This window comes from Mobula hypostoma, chromosome 6, assembly GCF_963921235.1.
Source record: "Mobula hypostoma chromosome 6, sMobHyp1.1, whole genome shotgun sequence".
Classification (NCBI taxonomy): domain Eukaryota; kingdom Metazoa; phylum Chordata; class Chondrichthyes; order Myliobatiformes; family Myliobatidae; genus Mobula; species Mobula hypostoma.
Window position 1 is genome coordinate 180249728 of NC_086102.1, and position 16860 is coordinate 180266587.

The 16860-nt window shown below is 42.7% G+C and overlaps 1 protein-coding gene across 4 annotated transcripts in view; it reads right to left on the reverse strand.

Annotated features, from left to right (window-relative positions):
- cobll1b (cordon-bleu WH2 repeat protein-like 1b) overlaps positions 1–16860 on the reverse strand; it is a 197316-nt gene that overhangs the window by 141827 nt on the left and 38629 nt on the right. The window contains exon 1 of one of the 4 annotated variants that reach the window (XM_063052346.1): positions 769–1349. The exons of the other annotated variants lie outside the window; for them this stretch is intronic. The gene's annotated coding sequence lies outside the window, so the exon portion shown is untranslated. Of the gene's footprint in view, positions 1–768; positions 1350–16860 lie in introns of those variants that run through there. 4 annotated transcript variants of the gene reach the window in all.

Here is a 16860-nt window from a genome sequence, read left to right on the forward strand (position 1 = left end):
TCTGGAGCCTCAATTTGATTCCGAATGCTGTTGCTCGCTTCTGTTGTTTGCATGATGTTTTTTTTTTCTTTCTCTGTACATTGGGTGTTGGTCTTTATTTTTTTTAATTGGGTTCTTCTGGATTTCTTGCTTTGTGGCTTCCTGTAAGCAGACAAATCTCAAGGTTGTATAATTTATACATTCTTTGATAATAAATGTAGTTTGAACCTTTGAGATGCTGTTAATCCAAAGCAACGTACGGAAAATGCTACAGAAACTCAGCAAGTCAGGCAGCATCAATGGAGATGAATAAAAAGTCACCGTTTCGGGCTGAGACCCATCTTCAGGACTGAAATAGAAGGGAGAAGGCGCGAAAATAAAAAAGGTGGAGGGAGGGGAAAGAGGCTAGCTGGAAGGTGGTAGGTGCAGCCAGCTGGGTGGGAAAGGTCAAGGGCTGAAGATGATGTATTACGTGTCCCCAGTTTCATTTCTGTGAGCATTACCTTATGACGTATGCCAACGGTATAAAAGAAATGGGACATAGTGCTGAGAAGGTCGAAGGAGAGACAGAGACAGAGAGAGAGACAGAGAGAGACAGAGACAGAGACAGAGACAGAGACAGAGACAGAGACAGAGACAGAGACAGAGAGAGAGAGAGAGAGAGAGAGAGAGAGAGAGAGAGAGAGAGAGAGAGAGAGAGAGAGAGAGAGAGAGAGAGAGAAAAAACTGCAGATGTCAAGCTATCCGGGGAACAGCTCACAATCGAGAAGGGTAAAGTCTAATGCTTACCCATAACCAAAGGATTGGGTTAATCAGCAAAACACTATGCATTGTGGAGACGTGTCTGTCCTTCGTATGATCCATGGGTGTGGATTTTGTGACAGTCATTTGTTGAAATCGCTCCGTGGACTTTGGAACAGTATTCCTCAGCTGGGATCTTCGATAACCGTTTCTTCATTTGCTAGCCGTGGAATCTTTGAAGTTCGTCGTGATCGCCTCGTCACTACATTGTGAATTCACAAGTCTCTCCTTTCACCTATTACGTGATTTACTAGGACTCTCTGAACTGCCACTTAAGACTGTGCTTAAGTAAGATTTGTTAAGAACGGGTTCTAAGTTTGGCTGTAAGGGCGCTATAGATGCAAAACACTTAACTTCTGCTTAAGTAGTTTATTTAATTAACTACATTTTTGAGTAGATGTAAATAAACTTACTGGTTTTAATATTAAAACCCGACTCAATTTGTCATCCCTTGCTGCTGGTACATTACGAAATCGTAACAGAAGGAATCTGATCAGAGGGGAGAGTGCACCATCGGAGAAAGGGAAGGGGACGGGTCCCAGGGGGAAGTAATAGACAGGTGAGAAGAAGTAAAAGGTCAGGGTGGATGATTTATTTCAAATAGTTTTCTATAACTGAACATAGTTTTACATTTTTAATTTGTCCATATTTCCAGAATCCAAAAGTATCCTGCTGGTAACCACTCAGGTGCAGTAAAATCAGCTTCCTTCAGATCCCAGACACAACAACTCAGTGAGTTTTCAATCAATAATTTGTGGAGGCCTGGCACACCAGCCTGATCTATGGTTTACTGATCTATGAATGAACTCCTGAGTGAGTGAATATTTGTGACTGGTGGTTAAACAGTAGACCAAGTGCTCCAGGATATACAGGTTGCACAGTGGTGCAATCTCACATTCCAAAGCACCCAGGAGCGATTCTAACTTTAAGTGTTTATTGTGCAGAGTTTGCATGCTCTCTCCATCAGCATGTGTTTTTTTCTAGGTGTTCCATTTCCTAGTGCATTCCAAAGACATCGTGCTAATAGAATTCCGCCACCTCCAACGGGATCCCACCACTAAGCATATCTTTCCCTCCCCGCCTCTCTCTGCATTCCGCAGGGATCGCTCCCTACACAACTCCCTTGTCCATTCGTCCCTCCCATCCCTCCCCACTGATCTCCCTCCTGGCACTTATCCGTGTAAGCGGAACAAGTGCTACACATGCCCTTACACTTCCTCCCTTACCACCATTCAGGGCCCCAAACAGTCCTTCCAGGTGAGGCATCACTTCACCTGTGAGTCGACTGGGGTGATATACTGCGTCCGGTGCTCCCGATGTGGCCTTTTATATATTGGTGAGACCCGACGCAGACTGGGAGACCGCTTTGCTGAACATCTACGCTCTGTCCGCCAGAGAAAGCAGGATCTCCCAGTGGCCACACATTTTAATTCCACATCCCATTCCCATTCTGACATGTCTATCCACGGCCTCCTCTACTGTAAAGATGAAGCCACACTCAAGTTGGAGGAACAACACCTTATATTCCGTCTGGGTAGCCTCCAACCTGATGGCATGAACATTGACTTCTCTAACTTCCGCTAGGCCCCACCTCCCCCTCGTACCCCATCTGTTACTCTTTTTAATGCACACATTCTTTCTCTCACTCTCCTTTTTCTCCCTCTGTCCCTCTGAATATACCTCTTGCCCATCCTCTGGGTCACCCCCCCCCCGTCTTTCTTCCCGGACCTCCTGTCCCATGATCCTCTCGTATCCCCTTCTGCCTATCACCTGTCCAGCTCTCGGCTCCATCCCTCCCCCTCCTGTCTTCTCCTATCATTTTGCATCTCCCCCTCCCCCTCCAGCTTTCAAATCCCTTACTCACTCTTCCTTCAGTTAGTCCTGACGAAGGGTCTTGGCCTGAAACGTCGACTGCACCTCTTCCTATAGATGCTGCCTGGCCTGCTACGTTCACCAGCAACTTTGATGTATGGTGCTAATAGAATATTGTAAATGACTTGGTTCTTTAAGTTTGTTATAGCCAGGGCTGGTAAAAAGGACAAGCTCCCACTACCTATTAAATGCTCCCAATGGTGTGCGTCACAAATAGCCTCTGACAACAAAGTCCAGCTCCAGCCCTTCACCTGTGGCTTAGAATACTAAGCCCAAAGGAACCACTTCTACAGACAGAAGGGTCAAAGGCGGGTTACTGTGTCTTAAAACCACATTGGGCAGATGGGGTTCGTCAGCTGTGGTTGGCAGCTCACCAAGGGGAAGCAAACGTCTGATCTCAAATCTCTGCTGCCTTGCAGATGTACCCACTTAAGGGAAAGGCTTCAGGATTAAACCATGAGGGAATAATCCAGAGCTGGAGGCCCGAAGGGAGCCCTACATTGTTCAACGCTGACCTGGCTACTTCTGTGATGCTGCTGGTGCCAAACCATTGATCCCCTGCCATTCCTTTGGGTTCATAGTTCGCGTGGAGAGGGGAAGCTTGCTACATGGGCAACATATTGTACTGCCCAGGGTTGCGTATCTAGACAGCTAGGACATCCGTGGTCCACTCTGACCAACAGAGACCCTGAAAATTACTTCTTAGTGTTAATTAATAGTAAAAGCATCAAATGGGTGTTGGTGGACATATGAGAGGAAAAGCAAATATGAAGAGGGAATGGGACTTATGGGATTGTGTCCATGGGAGCTGGCACGTACATTATAAAATATTTCAATTTGTTTGTTTTCCTTCTGTTGACTAATCCAAGGACATACTTCAATGTGACTATAGTTACCTCACCAAGGCTATGGCTCAAGTTATGTAAGTAAATACTGTGGAGTTTGCACTTACTTGCATGCCACACATATATATGTCTGAGCCTGCAGTTGCAAACATACAACTTGTACAGACAGTTCGCCGACTGTGAACGTACAACATAAACAACAGGGAGACAAAGCAACCCAGCTGTAGGTGTCAGGAGACAGGCAGTCAGTCACCCTGCCCATGAAGCAGAACTAACCATACTTTGATAATAAATGTACTTTAAACCTTCTGAACCTTTAAAATCTCAGATTTTCCCCTCTCAAGAACAGGATTAATTTATGAGGTAGGGTTTAAAACCTGGAATGTGTTTTTACATCATAAACTTACTTGTACTCATTTACATACAAAGAACTGAATCAACTTTTTTTTTATCTGAGCAGCACAGGGAGCAGATAGCTTACCTCCAGAGAGGGATATTGTTTTAGGGCTGATATCCTGACACAGTTTGGGGAACAATTGTGTATTGGTGTGATACGCACAGCTGCGATACAATTCTGTATACCCTTCTGAATAACCAAGTTCTTCAAGAAGGATTTTGTGTTAGCAGGAAACAACTTGGCTTCTGCTGTGTGATTACCACGTTCTGATTTTTACTGAATAGTTTTGCCTCTGAAAATCTTCAGAAGTTCAGTGTTGCACTTAAGTACTCTTAACCTTGACTGATATCACTGGACAACAATTTTTTTCAAAAGTGTTGCTTCCGCTCAATTTTTCTTTTTTGTTTACGATAGACTGCTTGAAACTGAACCAAAATATAATTTCAGACTACTTGTATCACATAGGAATTTGGAGAACCAAGAAATTAACTTTTACTGAATATAATGCTTTTAATTGCATATTGGTGCTGACACTTTGCAATAGTTTAACTAAGCTGAAAAAATGTTTGTTGATGATTTCCATTTGTACTCAGTGTTTGAGGCTTCTCACTTAAGTGTCCAACAATATTCAGCCAACATTGATGGATTCCAGTTGCCCTAATATCATTTCTCCATGACCGCAATGTCCTGGTGAAACCTTTCACCATTCTTGTCACTGACAGTGCCAAAATTTGCAGGAAAGAAGTCAAAATAGCAATACAGAAAATAAATCTTTAGTGACATGTTGCACTTTATGGCTTTGTATGCTTGAAGCATGTTGTCAACCAGCTGCACGTAGTTTGGTGCTCTGTAGCTGCCAAGAAAATTTTCAACAACATCCTCGAATCCCTTACACACAATTTTCTCCAATCCCACTAGAAGTTCTTCAAATTGCTTGTCATTGATCATCTGTTTGATCTGTGGATCAACAAAAATGCCTCCCTTAATCAAGGCATCAGTTATTCTGACTTGAAGTAACAAATATGGGCAATTTCAAAAAAAAAGGTGCATGACAGGGAAATTTCAAGGCGATTTTCGTGATCAGCAGCCCAAAGTCCATAAGATACACCCAAAAGTATTCAAGAAACAAAATCTTTATTGTCCAGTACATTTATTGAAAGCATCTGTGTCCGTCAAGAGTTAACACACCTCAATCCCATTTTTCTGCACTAAGTTCATTGCTCAGTAGCACACTGCTCTTGAGAGTACTTATCCAACTACTTTGTACGACGGGCGATTGGTAGGTTCGTGGCCTAAGGTTGAAGGAGTCAATTTTAGAAAACCTAGCACATTTATTTTTCAACATAGTCCCCTCCTACATGTACACACTTAGTCCAGCGGTCGTGGAGCATATGGATCCTTTCTTTGTAGAAGTGGTCCACAGCAGGGGTGACTAATAAGTTCATGGCCTAAGATAGAAGGAGATGAGTTATACAGCTCTTGTTACATGCACGTGCAGTTCAACTTTTTGAGTGAAAATGCAACAAGTTTGAAGTTAATAACTCATCTCCTTCTACCTTAGGCCACAAACTTATCGATCACCCCTGCTGTGGACCTCTTCTGGAGGTCCAAGACGCCGACTTCTACGAAGGGATCCATATGCTCTACGACTGCTGAACTAAGTGTGTAAATGTAGGAAAAATAAATGTGCTAGGTTTTCTAAAATTGACCCCTCCTACCTTAGGCCACGAACTTATCAATCACCCCTCGTATATTCCTAGGTTCAATTCCCACCACTGTCAGTAAGCAGTTTTTACGTTCTTCCCATGACCGCATGGGTTTCCTCCGGGTGCTCTGGTTTCCTCTCACAGTCCAAAGTTGTACCAGTTGATAAGTTAATTGGTCATTGTAAATTCTCCCGTGATTAGGCTAGGGTTAACTCGGGGGTTGATGGTCAGCACGGCTCAAAGTGCTGTAAGGGCCTACTCTGCACTGCATCTCAATAAACATCCAGAAGACCACAACCTGTGAGGGTTGGAAATAACATCTCCACCTCGCTGACAGTCAACACTGGTGCACCTCAGGAATGTGTGCTTAGCCCACTGCTCTGCTCTCTCTACACCCACGAATGTCTGACCAGGCACAGCTCAAATGCCATCTATAAATTTGCTGATGCTACAACCATTGTTGGCAGAATTTCAGATGGTGACAAGGTGTACAGGAGTAAGATTTACCAGGTAGCTGAGTGGTGTCACAGCAACAATCTTGCACTCAATGTCAGTAAGACCCAAGAACTGATCGTGGACTTCAGAAAAGCTAGGATAAGGGAACACACACCAGTCCTCAGAGGAATCAGAGCGGAAAGAATGAGCAATTTCAAATTCCTAGGTGTCAGTATCTCTCTGGATCTAACCTGGACCCAACAAATTGATACAGCTACAAAGAAGGAACAACAGTGGCTATATTTATGGAGTACTTGGTGACACAGGACAAGTTAGGACAAAGTCAGCATGGCTTCCTAAAGGAGAAATCTTGCCTGACAAACCTGTTAGAATTCTTATGAGGAGATTACAAGTAGGATAGATAAAAGGAATACTCACAACACGCTGGAGGAACTCAGCAGCTGGGGCAGAATCCGTGGCAACGATCAGTCAACGTTTCCACGGACATTGCCCGACCTACTGAGTTTCTCCAGCGTGTTGTGAGTGTTGCTTTGACCCCAGCATCTGCAGAGTGTTTTGTGTTTAGACAAGAGGGATGCAGTGGATGTTGTATATCTGGATTTTCAGAAGGCCTTTGACAAGGTGTCACACTCGAGGCTGTGTACCAAGTTAAGAGTCCATGGTATTACAGAAGAGTTACTGGCATGGTTAGAGCATTGGCTGTTTGGTAGGGTCAGTGAGTGGAATAAAAAGATCCTTCTCTGGTTGGCTGCCAGTGACTAGTGGTGTTCCACGGGGGTCAGTGTTGGGACCGCTTCTCTTTATGCTGTATATCAACGATTCAGATGATGGAATCGATGGTTTTGTTGCCAAATTTTCAGATGATACGAAGATTGGTGGAGGGGCTGGTAGTGTTGAGGAAACAGGTCGGCTGCAGAAGGACTCAGACATAGGAAAATGGGCAAGAAAGTGGTAAATGATATACAATGTTGGGAAATGTTCAGGCACTTTGGTAGAAATAAGTGTGCAGACTATTTTCTGACCAGAGAGAAAATCCAATAATCCGAGATGCAACGGGACTTGGGGGTCCTTGTGCAGAACACCCTAAAGATTAACTTCCAGGTTGAGTCAGTCGTTAGGAAGGCAAATGCAATGTTTGCATTCATTTCAAGAGTCTAGAATATAAGAGCAGGGAAGTGATGCTGAGGCTTTACAAGGCACTTTTATGAGGCCTCACCTTGAGTATCGCTAACAGTTTTTGGCTTCTCATCTAAGAAAAGCTGTGCTGGCATTGGAGAGGGTTCAGAGGAGGATCACAAGGATGATTCCATATATGAAAGGGTTATTATACGAGGAACGTTTGATGGTTCAGGGTCTGTACTCGTTGGAATTTAGAAGGATGAAGGGGGATCTCATTGAAACCTTTCAAACGTTGGAAGGCCTAGATAGAGTAGGTGTGGAAAGGATGTTTCTCACAGGGGGGGGAATCTAGAACAAGAGGGGACAGTCTCAGGATAGGGGGGCATCCATTTAAAACAGAGATGCGGAGAAATATATTTCGCCAGAGGGTGGTGAATTTGTCGAATTTATTAACACAGGCAGCTGTGGAGGCTAGGTCGTTGGGTGTATTTAAGGCAGAGTTGATAGGTTCTTGATTGGACAAGGCATCAAAGGTTACGGGGCGGAGGCCAGGGAGTGGGACAGAGGAGGGGAAAAATGATCAGCCATGATTCAATGGTGGAGCAGAATCGACGGGCCAAATGGCTTAATTCTGCTCCTGTGCCATATGGTCTTATTTCATTGGAGTTTGAGGAGATTTTGTAAGTCACCAAAGACACTGGCAAACTTCTACAGATATACTATGGATAGCATTCTAATTGACTGCATCAGCGTCTGGTACGGGGGGGCGGTAGGTGGGGGGCTAATGTACAGGATTGAAGTAAGCTGCAGAGAGTTGTAAACACAGTCAACTCCATCATGGCCACCAGCCTCCATTGTGTCCAGGACATCCAACATTAAGAACCCCCATCATCCAGGTCATGTCCTCATCTCATTGCTACCATCAGCGAGGAGGTACTGGAGCCTGAAGAACTCAAGAACAGCTTCTTCCCCTCTGCCATCAGATTTCTAAACTGACATTGAACCCATGAACACTAACTTTTTAAATTTCTATTTTCTCGCACTACTTTAATTTAATTTAATATATACTGAATATATTTACTGTAATTCACAGCTTTCTTTCTACTATCACATTTTTCATTGTACTGCGGCCACAAACACAACAAATTTCACGACATATTTAGTGATACTAAACCTGATTCTAATTATTCATCTCTTCCTCAATCTTAAATGGTTGCGCCCATATTCTGAGACGATGCACTCTGGTTCCTACACAATTCCATGAAGGAATCATATGTTTCAATGAGATCACCTCTCATTTTTCTTAAGTCCAGTCAGTGCAGACACAACTTGTTCAACACTTTTTCCATCAACCACTGCATGCACAGTAAACCTTCTCTGAAACGCTGCTCACAATAAAAAAAATCAGAGACAAGGGTAGCAAATGTATTCCATATTTGGTCTCATTAGTGCCTTGTAGAGTTACATTAACATGCCCCTACTTTACGCTGCTCTACCAACACAAACTGAAGCAAGACGTTCCAGGCGCAGGTCCATGGTCTCGCGAGACTAACGGATACCACCTCCACTCCAATACTCAAACACCACTAAAACACTGCCTGCTGCAGCTTTGTGCTTCATGTATAATAACCCTGAAAATCTCTTTGAGCTACAACTTCCTGTATTTTCCCCATTTAAATAATATTTTATTATTCTTCATTCCAAAGTGAACAATCTCACAGTTCCCCAGTTTATCCCAATTGCCAGATTTTTCTCACTCATTAACCCATCAATATCCTCCTGTAACTTGCTCATCCACATTTGTACCATCCACAATTTAAGTTACTGTACATTCAGTTCCTTTCATTAAATCATGAGTGTACACTGTAAAATGCTGGGCTTGCAGCACCATTCAATGTTGTCAATGTGAAAATGACCCTTCCTACTTAATCAATAAAACGTGCTACATTCAGAGTGCTTGCTGCTTTCAGAGGCGCCCAAGACCTTTGCACAGCGCTGTAATTGTCAATGTGGAGCGGAGAGCGAGTTTGTAAATCTGATGGGAGCAAAGGATGTGGGGAATGGCGAGGGTGGAGCGTCATGGGAGAGATTTGGGACAGGTGGCAAAGAAGTGACGGGGCAGGGAGTGGCATGGGGTGGCATGGGTGCAGAGATATACTGGCCCCAGAGGAACGCAGTTTTGTTTAGCTGTCTACGTGTGAATGCTTGAATGACAATTAAACTTGAATTTGTACTACAGCCCTGGCAGGGTGTTCCACACACCACCACTGTGTAAAGAACTTAACTCTGCCACTCCCTCCCAATATACTTTCCATCAAGCACGTAAAATTATGCCCCTTTGTATTAGCTATCTTCACCCTGGGAAAAAGTCTCTGACTATCCATTCCACCTATGTTTCTTATCATCTCATACACTTCTATCATGTCACCTCGCATCCTTCTTTGCTCCAAGGAGAGAAGCCCTAGCTCACTTAACCTAGCTTAATGTGACATGCCCCCTAGTCCAGGCAGTATCCTGGTAAGTCTCTTCTACACCTTCTCTAAAGCTTTCACATCCTTTCTATAATAAGACGACCAGAACGGTATAAAATATTCCAAATGTGGTCTAACCAGTGCTTTATACAGCTGCAGCATCTGCTTATGGCAGAAGTTCCCAGCACTTTTTATGCTGTGGACCAATACCATTAAACAAGGGGTCCGTGTTGCAAAGTCCTAGCTTAAGGTGAATGAGTGAAAGCCTAGGGAAGATGGAAGAGCTAAGTTTTTAAACAGAGAGTGGCAAATGCCTGGAACATACTGCCAGGGTTGTGGTGGTACAGGCAGACACAACAGCGACTTTTAAGAGACTCTTTGGGAGGGCTAGGGGCTGTGTAAGGGGAAAAAGTTATATCGATCATGAAGTAGGTTCATATAGGTTTGCCCAATATCATGGGCCAAGGAGTCCATACTCTGCTGTTCTATATTTTACCTTTTTGGACTTATCAAGCCTAAAATGCAAATATTATACCATTCAATTAGTGTTTGGTTACTTCTACATGTTACCACAACTGGACAAAGTCAGAGACAGTTATATAAAAAAGTACTTACAATTTTGTACTTATCTTCTCTGAACTTTGTTTCCTGTTAAATATTAATTTATTTATCTTCAGCTCAAAGTTCTCTTGTTTGACCAGAAATGAATAGTTAACTACTGACAAGTTATTCTGAACCTTAGCTGTGGAAAGTATTTTATCTTTGGGCATTATTCAGTCAAAAATATGCAGAGGTACACTACACCCACTAGACAGTGAGATCAAAGATATTAATCAAAGGGATTAATTTAAATGGAAAAAAAAGCCTGTGGCTCCCTACCGAAGTTGCTACAGGAATGGATGACCAAAGTCGGTTTCATGGCACAAAATGAAAGCTTGACTGCACAGAGCAAATCACATTTGGGGAACCATAAAGAAGACCAGGAAGGAAATCAGCCATTATTTCCTACGTGCTCCTGCAACTGGAAGTGGCAGTTTCCATTTTAATCACACCATGCCCTGTCGGGCTTTAAGATTTCAAAATAAAAATAGAAATAGAAATAAAAATAGAAAAATGCCAGCAAATCTTAGCAGATCAGGTAGCATCTGTAGAAAGTTAATGTTTCAGCTAAACAAGGCCAGACAGGAGATTTAGCAAAGTATTCTACGAGCCAAGTCAAATTAATTTTGCAGCACATTCACAACAAATACCATGCAATTTTTACAAGGCCCCACTCAAAAATTGTAACATCAATAGTTAAGCAGTAATTAACTACATAGAGTGTTGTCGCACCTAATTTAGTTTAGTTTAGAAGTCAACTTCAAAACTAAAGGGGAGGAGCTTAGGAGAGACAATGGGGCCTAATAGCGATTCTTTTGCTTGCATCTTCGGAAACAGCTCTATCTCTATCTTTAATATTTCTATTTTTCCCTTTCAGGGTTCTTTTGAAGACCCTGACCTGGAGTTACATGCAGACTTCGGTTCTTTGAGGGAATGGGACCTGCTCTCAGGGTCTCACGACTGGCTGTTATTTGATATACCAAGGACTCGGCCTAGAAAATTAGCTGACCTTCGGAGTTACGGGATTTTGTGGCCCTGGAGGCGGGCTGAGTCGAGGTCAGTGCCTCTGCAGGAGACTGGTGTGTTGTGAGAGACGGAAGATCTCTGGCTGTGTGTACAGAGACCCGAGTTCTTTGGGCACAGAGCTCAGAAAAAGTGAGTTGTTTGTTATGTCTCCCCTCTCACTGTGATATGGAGATAACCTCTTTTTCCCTTATTAGGGAGAGAGAGAGCCTGTGGTATGTCGAATACTGGGTGAACAAGTAGTCTTTGGGGTACTGCAAGTCTGTGTATTTACTGATGTTTTGCTGCACGTTTGAGTGCTCGGCGGGGAGCGCTGATGCTTTTTTTTTGCTGGTGGGGAGATTGTTGCTTTGCTGCTGCTTACACGTGGGAGGGGGGAGCTGGGGGGGCCTTTGGGGTTCTAACATTTAACTATCATTCATTCTTTGGGGCACTCTTCTGTTTTTGTGGATGGTTGCAAAGAAAAATTATTTCAGGATGTATGTTGTATACATTTCTCTGACATTAAATATACCTTTGATACTTCAACAGACCAAAGTCATGCCAGTCAAAAAGTACAAATACCTACACTTTCCCAACCCAAAAAATAAACAGTAAACTCGAACAGTGGTAATGTCATCCAAATCATCTCTTCAGTCTGTAGCTAACAATCTTCCTAACACCAGCCCTCTTAAACCACTGGATATAAGATCAGAATTAGGCTATTTGGCCCATCGAGTCTGCTCCACTATTTCATTATGGCTGAGCCATCTCCTTCTCAGCTCAATCTGCTGTCTTCTCCCAGTATCCCTTTATGTCCTGATTAATTAAGCATCTTTCAACCTCTGCCTTAAATATACCCAGTGAGCTGGCCTCTACAGCTGCCCGTGGCAATGAATTCCAGATTTACCACTTTCTGGTGAAAGAAATCACTCCTCCTCTGAACTCTAAATGGACAACCCTCTATTCTGAGTCTGTGTCCTCTGGTCATTGACTCTCCCATCATAGAAAACATACTTTCCACATCCACTCTGTCGAGGCCTTTCAACATTCAATAGGTTTCAATGAGATCTCCCCTCTTTCTTTGGAATTTCAGTCAGTACAGGCCCAGGGCCACCAAACACTCCTCATGTGATAAGCCTGGAATTATTCTCGTGAACCTCCTTTGAAACTTCTCCATTGCCAGCACGTCCTTTCTTAAGTAAGGGGCCCAAAACTGCTCACAATACTCCAAGTGAAGCCTCACCAGTGCTTTATAAAACTGCAACATTACATCCTTGCTTTTAATATTCAAGTCCTCTCGAAATGAATGCTAACATTGCATTTGCCCTCCTCACCACCATCTCAAACTGCAAATTAACCTTTAGGGAATCCAGCACGAGGACTCCCAAATGCCTTTGCACTTCAGATTTTTGAGATTTCTCTCCACTTAGAAGATAGTCACCCCTTTTATTTCTTCTACAAAGTGCATGACCGTACACTTCCCGACACTGCATTTCATCTGCCACTTCTTGCCTATTCTCTTAATTTGTCAGCTCAATCTGCTCTTTCTGTAGCCCCTCTGCTTATTCTACACTACCTGCCCCCTCCACTTACCTTTGTATCGTCCGCAAACTTGGCCACGAAGCCATCAATTCCGTCATTCAAATCATTGACATATAAAGTAAAAAGAAGCGGCAACAGCACAGTCCCCTGTGGAATGCCACTAGTCACCAGCAGTCAATCAGCAAAGGCCAGCAATGCCACTAGTCACAAGCAGCCTCATCTGTGGCATGAAATTCCAAATACATAACACCTACTGATTTTTCCTTTGCCTATCCTACTTGTTAACCCTTCAAAGAACTCCAACAGGTTTGTCAGGCTTAAGGAAACCATGCTGACTTCAATCTCTTCAGCCACTTCTTTCAGAACCCGTGGGTGTAGGCCATTTGGTCCAGGTGACTGATCCACCTTCAGACCTTCAGTTTCCCAAGCACCTTCTCCCTAGTAATGGTAACTTCACTCACTTCTGCCTCCTGACACTGTCGCAAGCCTGGCATGCTGCTCGTGACTTCCACAGTAAAGACTGACGCAAAATACTTATTCAGTTTGCTCGCCATTTCTTTGCACCCCATTACTACCTCTTCAGTACCGTTTTCTGGCAGTCTGATCTCTACTTCCACTTCTCTTTTACACTTTTATATTTCTTAAGAAACTTTTAGAAATATAGAAAACCTACAGCACATGACAGGACCTTCAGCCCACAATGCTGTGCCGTAAATATACTTACTTTAGAAATTACCTAGGGTTACCCACAGCCCTCTATTTTTCTAAGCTCCACAAACTGATCCAAGAGATTCTTAAAAGACCCTATTGTATCCACCACCACCATCGTCAGCAGCCCATTCCACGCACTCACCCCTCTCTGCGCAAAAAAAAAACTCACCCCTGACATCTCCTCTGTACCTGCTTCTAAGCACCTTAAAACTATGGTCTCTCGTGTTAGCCATTTCAGCCCTGGGAAAAAGCCTCTGACTATCCACAAGATCAATGCTCCTCATCATCTTATACACCTCTATCAGATCATCTCTCCTCCTCCATTGCTCCAAGGAGAAAAGGCCAAGCTCACTCAACCTATTCTCATAAGGCATGCTCCCCAATCCAGGCAACATCCTTGTAAATCTCCTCTGCACCCTTTCTATCATTTCCACATCCTTCCTAGAGTGAAGCAACCAGAACTGAGCACAGTACTCCAAGTGGGGTCTGACCAGAGTCCTACAAAGCTGTAACATTACCTCTCGGCTCTTGAACTCATTCCCACAGTGAATGAAGGCCAGTCCACCGTATGCCTTCTTAACCACAGAGTCAACCTGCACAACAGCTTTGAGTATCCCATGGACTCAGACCCAAAGATCCCTCTGATCCTCCACACTGCCAAGAGTCTTAACGTTAATACTATATTCTCCCATCATACTTAGCCTACCAAAATGAGCCACCTCACACTTATCCGGGTTGAACTCCATCTGCCACTTCTCAGCCCAGCTTGCATCCTATCGAAATCCCACCATAACCTGTAACAGCCTTCCACACTATCCAAAACACCCCCACTTTGTGCCATCAGCAAATTTACTAACCCATCCCTCCACTTCCTCATTCAGGTCATTTATAAAAATCACGAAGAGAAGGGGTCCCAGAACAGATCCCTGAGGCACACCACTGGTCACCAACCTCCATGCAGAATATGACCCGTCTACAACCACTCTTTGCCTTCTGTGAGCAAGCCAGTTCTAGATCCACAAAGCAAAGTCCCCTTGGATCCCATGCCTCCTTACTTTCTCAATAAGCCTTGCATGGGGTACCTTATCAAATGCCTTGCTGAAATCCATATATACTACATCTACTGCTCTACCTTCAATGTATTTAGTCCCATCCTCAAATAAATTCAATCATTTGTTATCCACTTTAATATTATTAGCTAGCTTAACTTGGTATTCCATCTTTACCTTCTTTATAACTTTTTTTAGTTGCATTCTGTTGGTTTTTAAAGCTTCCCTATCCTCTAACTTCCCACTAATTTTTGCCCTATTATATGCCCTCTCTTTGGCTTTTATGTTAGCTTTAACTTCTCTCGTCAGCCACGGTTGCGTCATCCTGCCTTTAGAATACTTCTTACTAAACAGTCACATTCCCAATCAGAAATATTCAATATATATTCATTGTGCATTTATTAGCACCATTGTTGAGATGAAGTGGAACCAATTTAAAATTATTGCATTATGAAAATATAAAAAAGAAATTCACTTTCTTTTTGGATAACTCTTGCTTAAATGACTTGTGTTGATTGGAAGAGGGCTTCACTAAAGAAACCAAGTGAAAAAAACATAATGAAATGGATATAGGGCTTTCTCCATATCACACTGTTATATACAATTTACAGCAGGAAAAAGACATTTAGCTCAATAGCTTTTGGAAGTATTTATCCTCTACATCTATTCTTTGTCAACCATATCAAAATATCTTCTTTCTCTCTGCTTATCAAAATGCATCCTTAATACAAACAAAGTAAAGATTTGCTCACATTTCCAATTTGCTGAAAATAAATAAACTCATAACTACCAAATTGAACTTGCCTCTACCACTTCTACTGGAAGCTCGTTCCACACAGCTACCACTCTGAGTAAAGAAGTTCCCCCTCGTGTTACCACTAAACTTTTGCCCCTTAACTCATGTCCTCTTGTTTGAATCTCCCCTACTCTCAATGGAAAAAGCCTATCCATGTCAACTCTATCTATCCCCCTCATAATTTTAAATACCCCTATCAAGTCCCCCCTCAACTTTCTACGCTCCAAAGAATAAAGACCTAACTTGTTCAACCTTTCACTGTAACTTAGGTGCTGAAACCCAGGTAACATTCTAGTAAATCTCCTCTGTACTCTCTCTATTTTGTTGACATCTGTCCTATAATTCGGTGACCAGAACTGTACACAATACTCCAAATTTGGCCTTACAATGCCTTGTACAATTTCAACATTACATCCCAACTCCCATACTCAATGCTCTGATTTATAAAGGCCAGCATACCAAAAGTTTTCTTCACCACCCTATCCACGTGAGATTTCACCTTCAGGAAACTATGCACCATTATTCCTAGATCCCTCTGTTCTACTGCATTCTTTAATGCCCTACCATTTACCATGTATGTCCTATTTTGATTAGTCCTACCAAAATGTAGCACCTCACACTTATCAGCATTAAACTCCATCTGCCATCTTTCAGCCCACTCTTCTAAATGGACTAAATCTCTCTGCAAGCTTTGAAAACCTACTTCATTATTCACAACGCCACCTATCTTAGTATCATCTGCATACTTACTCATCCAATTTACCACCCCATCATCCAGATCATTAATGTATATGACAAACAACATTGGACCCAGTACGGATTCCTGAGGCACACCACTAGTCACCCGCCTCCAACCTGACAAACAGTTATCCACCACTACTCTTTGGCGTCTCCCATCCAGCCACTGTTGAATCCATTTTACTACTTCAATATTAATACCTAGCGATTGAACTAACTAACCTTCCATGTGGAACCTTGTCAAAGGCCTTACTGAAGTCCATATTGACAACATCCACTGCTTTACCCTCGTTAATTTTCCTAGTTACCTCTTCAAAAAATTCAATAATTTCATGTTGACTGTTCCTAATCAGATCCTGTCTATCCAGGTAATTATATATACCATCTCTAAGAATACTTTCCATTAATTTACTCACCACTGACGTCAAGCTTACAGGCCGATAATAAAAAGTCTCAGCTTGAAAAGTTGACTGTTTATTCATTTCCATAGATTCTGCCTGACCTGCTGCGTCCCTCCAGCATTTTGTCAGAATCAGAATTAATATCTACTACCACTACGTCGCCTCAGGCCTAGGGGGCCGGCGTCGGGCAAAGCTTGCATTATATCACCAGCATTAAATTTGTTGTACACAGCAGCAGTACATTGCAATACATAACACAAACTTTAAATTACAGTAAATACCTACATATATTAAAAAGTTAAATTTAGTAAGTAGTACAGAAAAAGTAGTGAGTTAGTGTTCATTACTTTTGCAGTAGAACTCAAGTTCCTT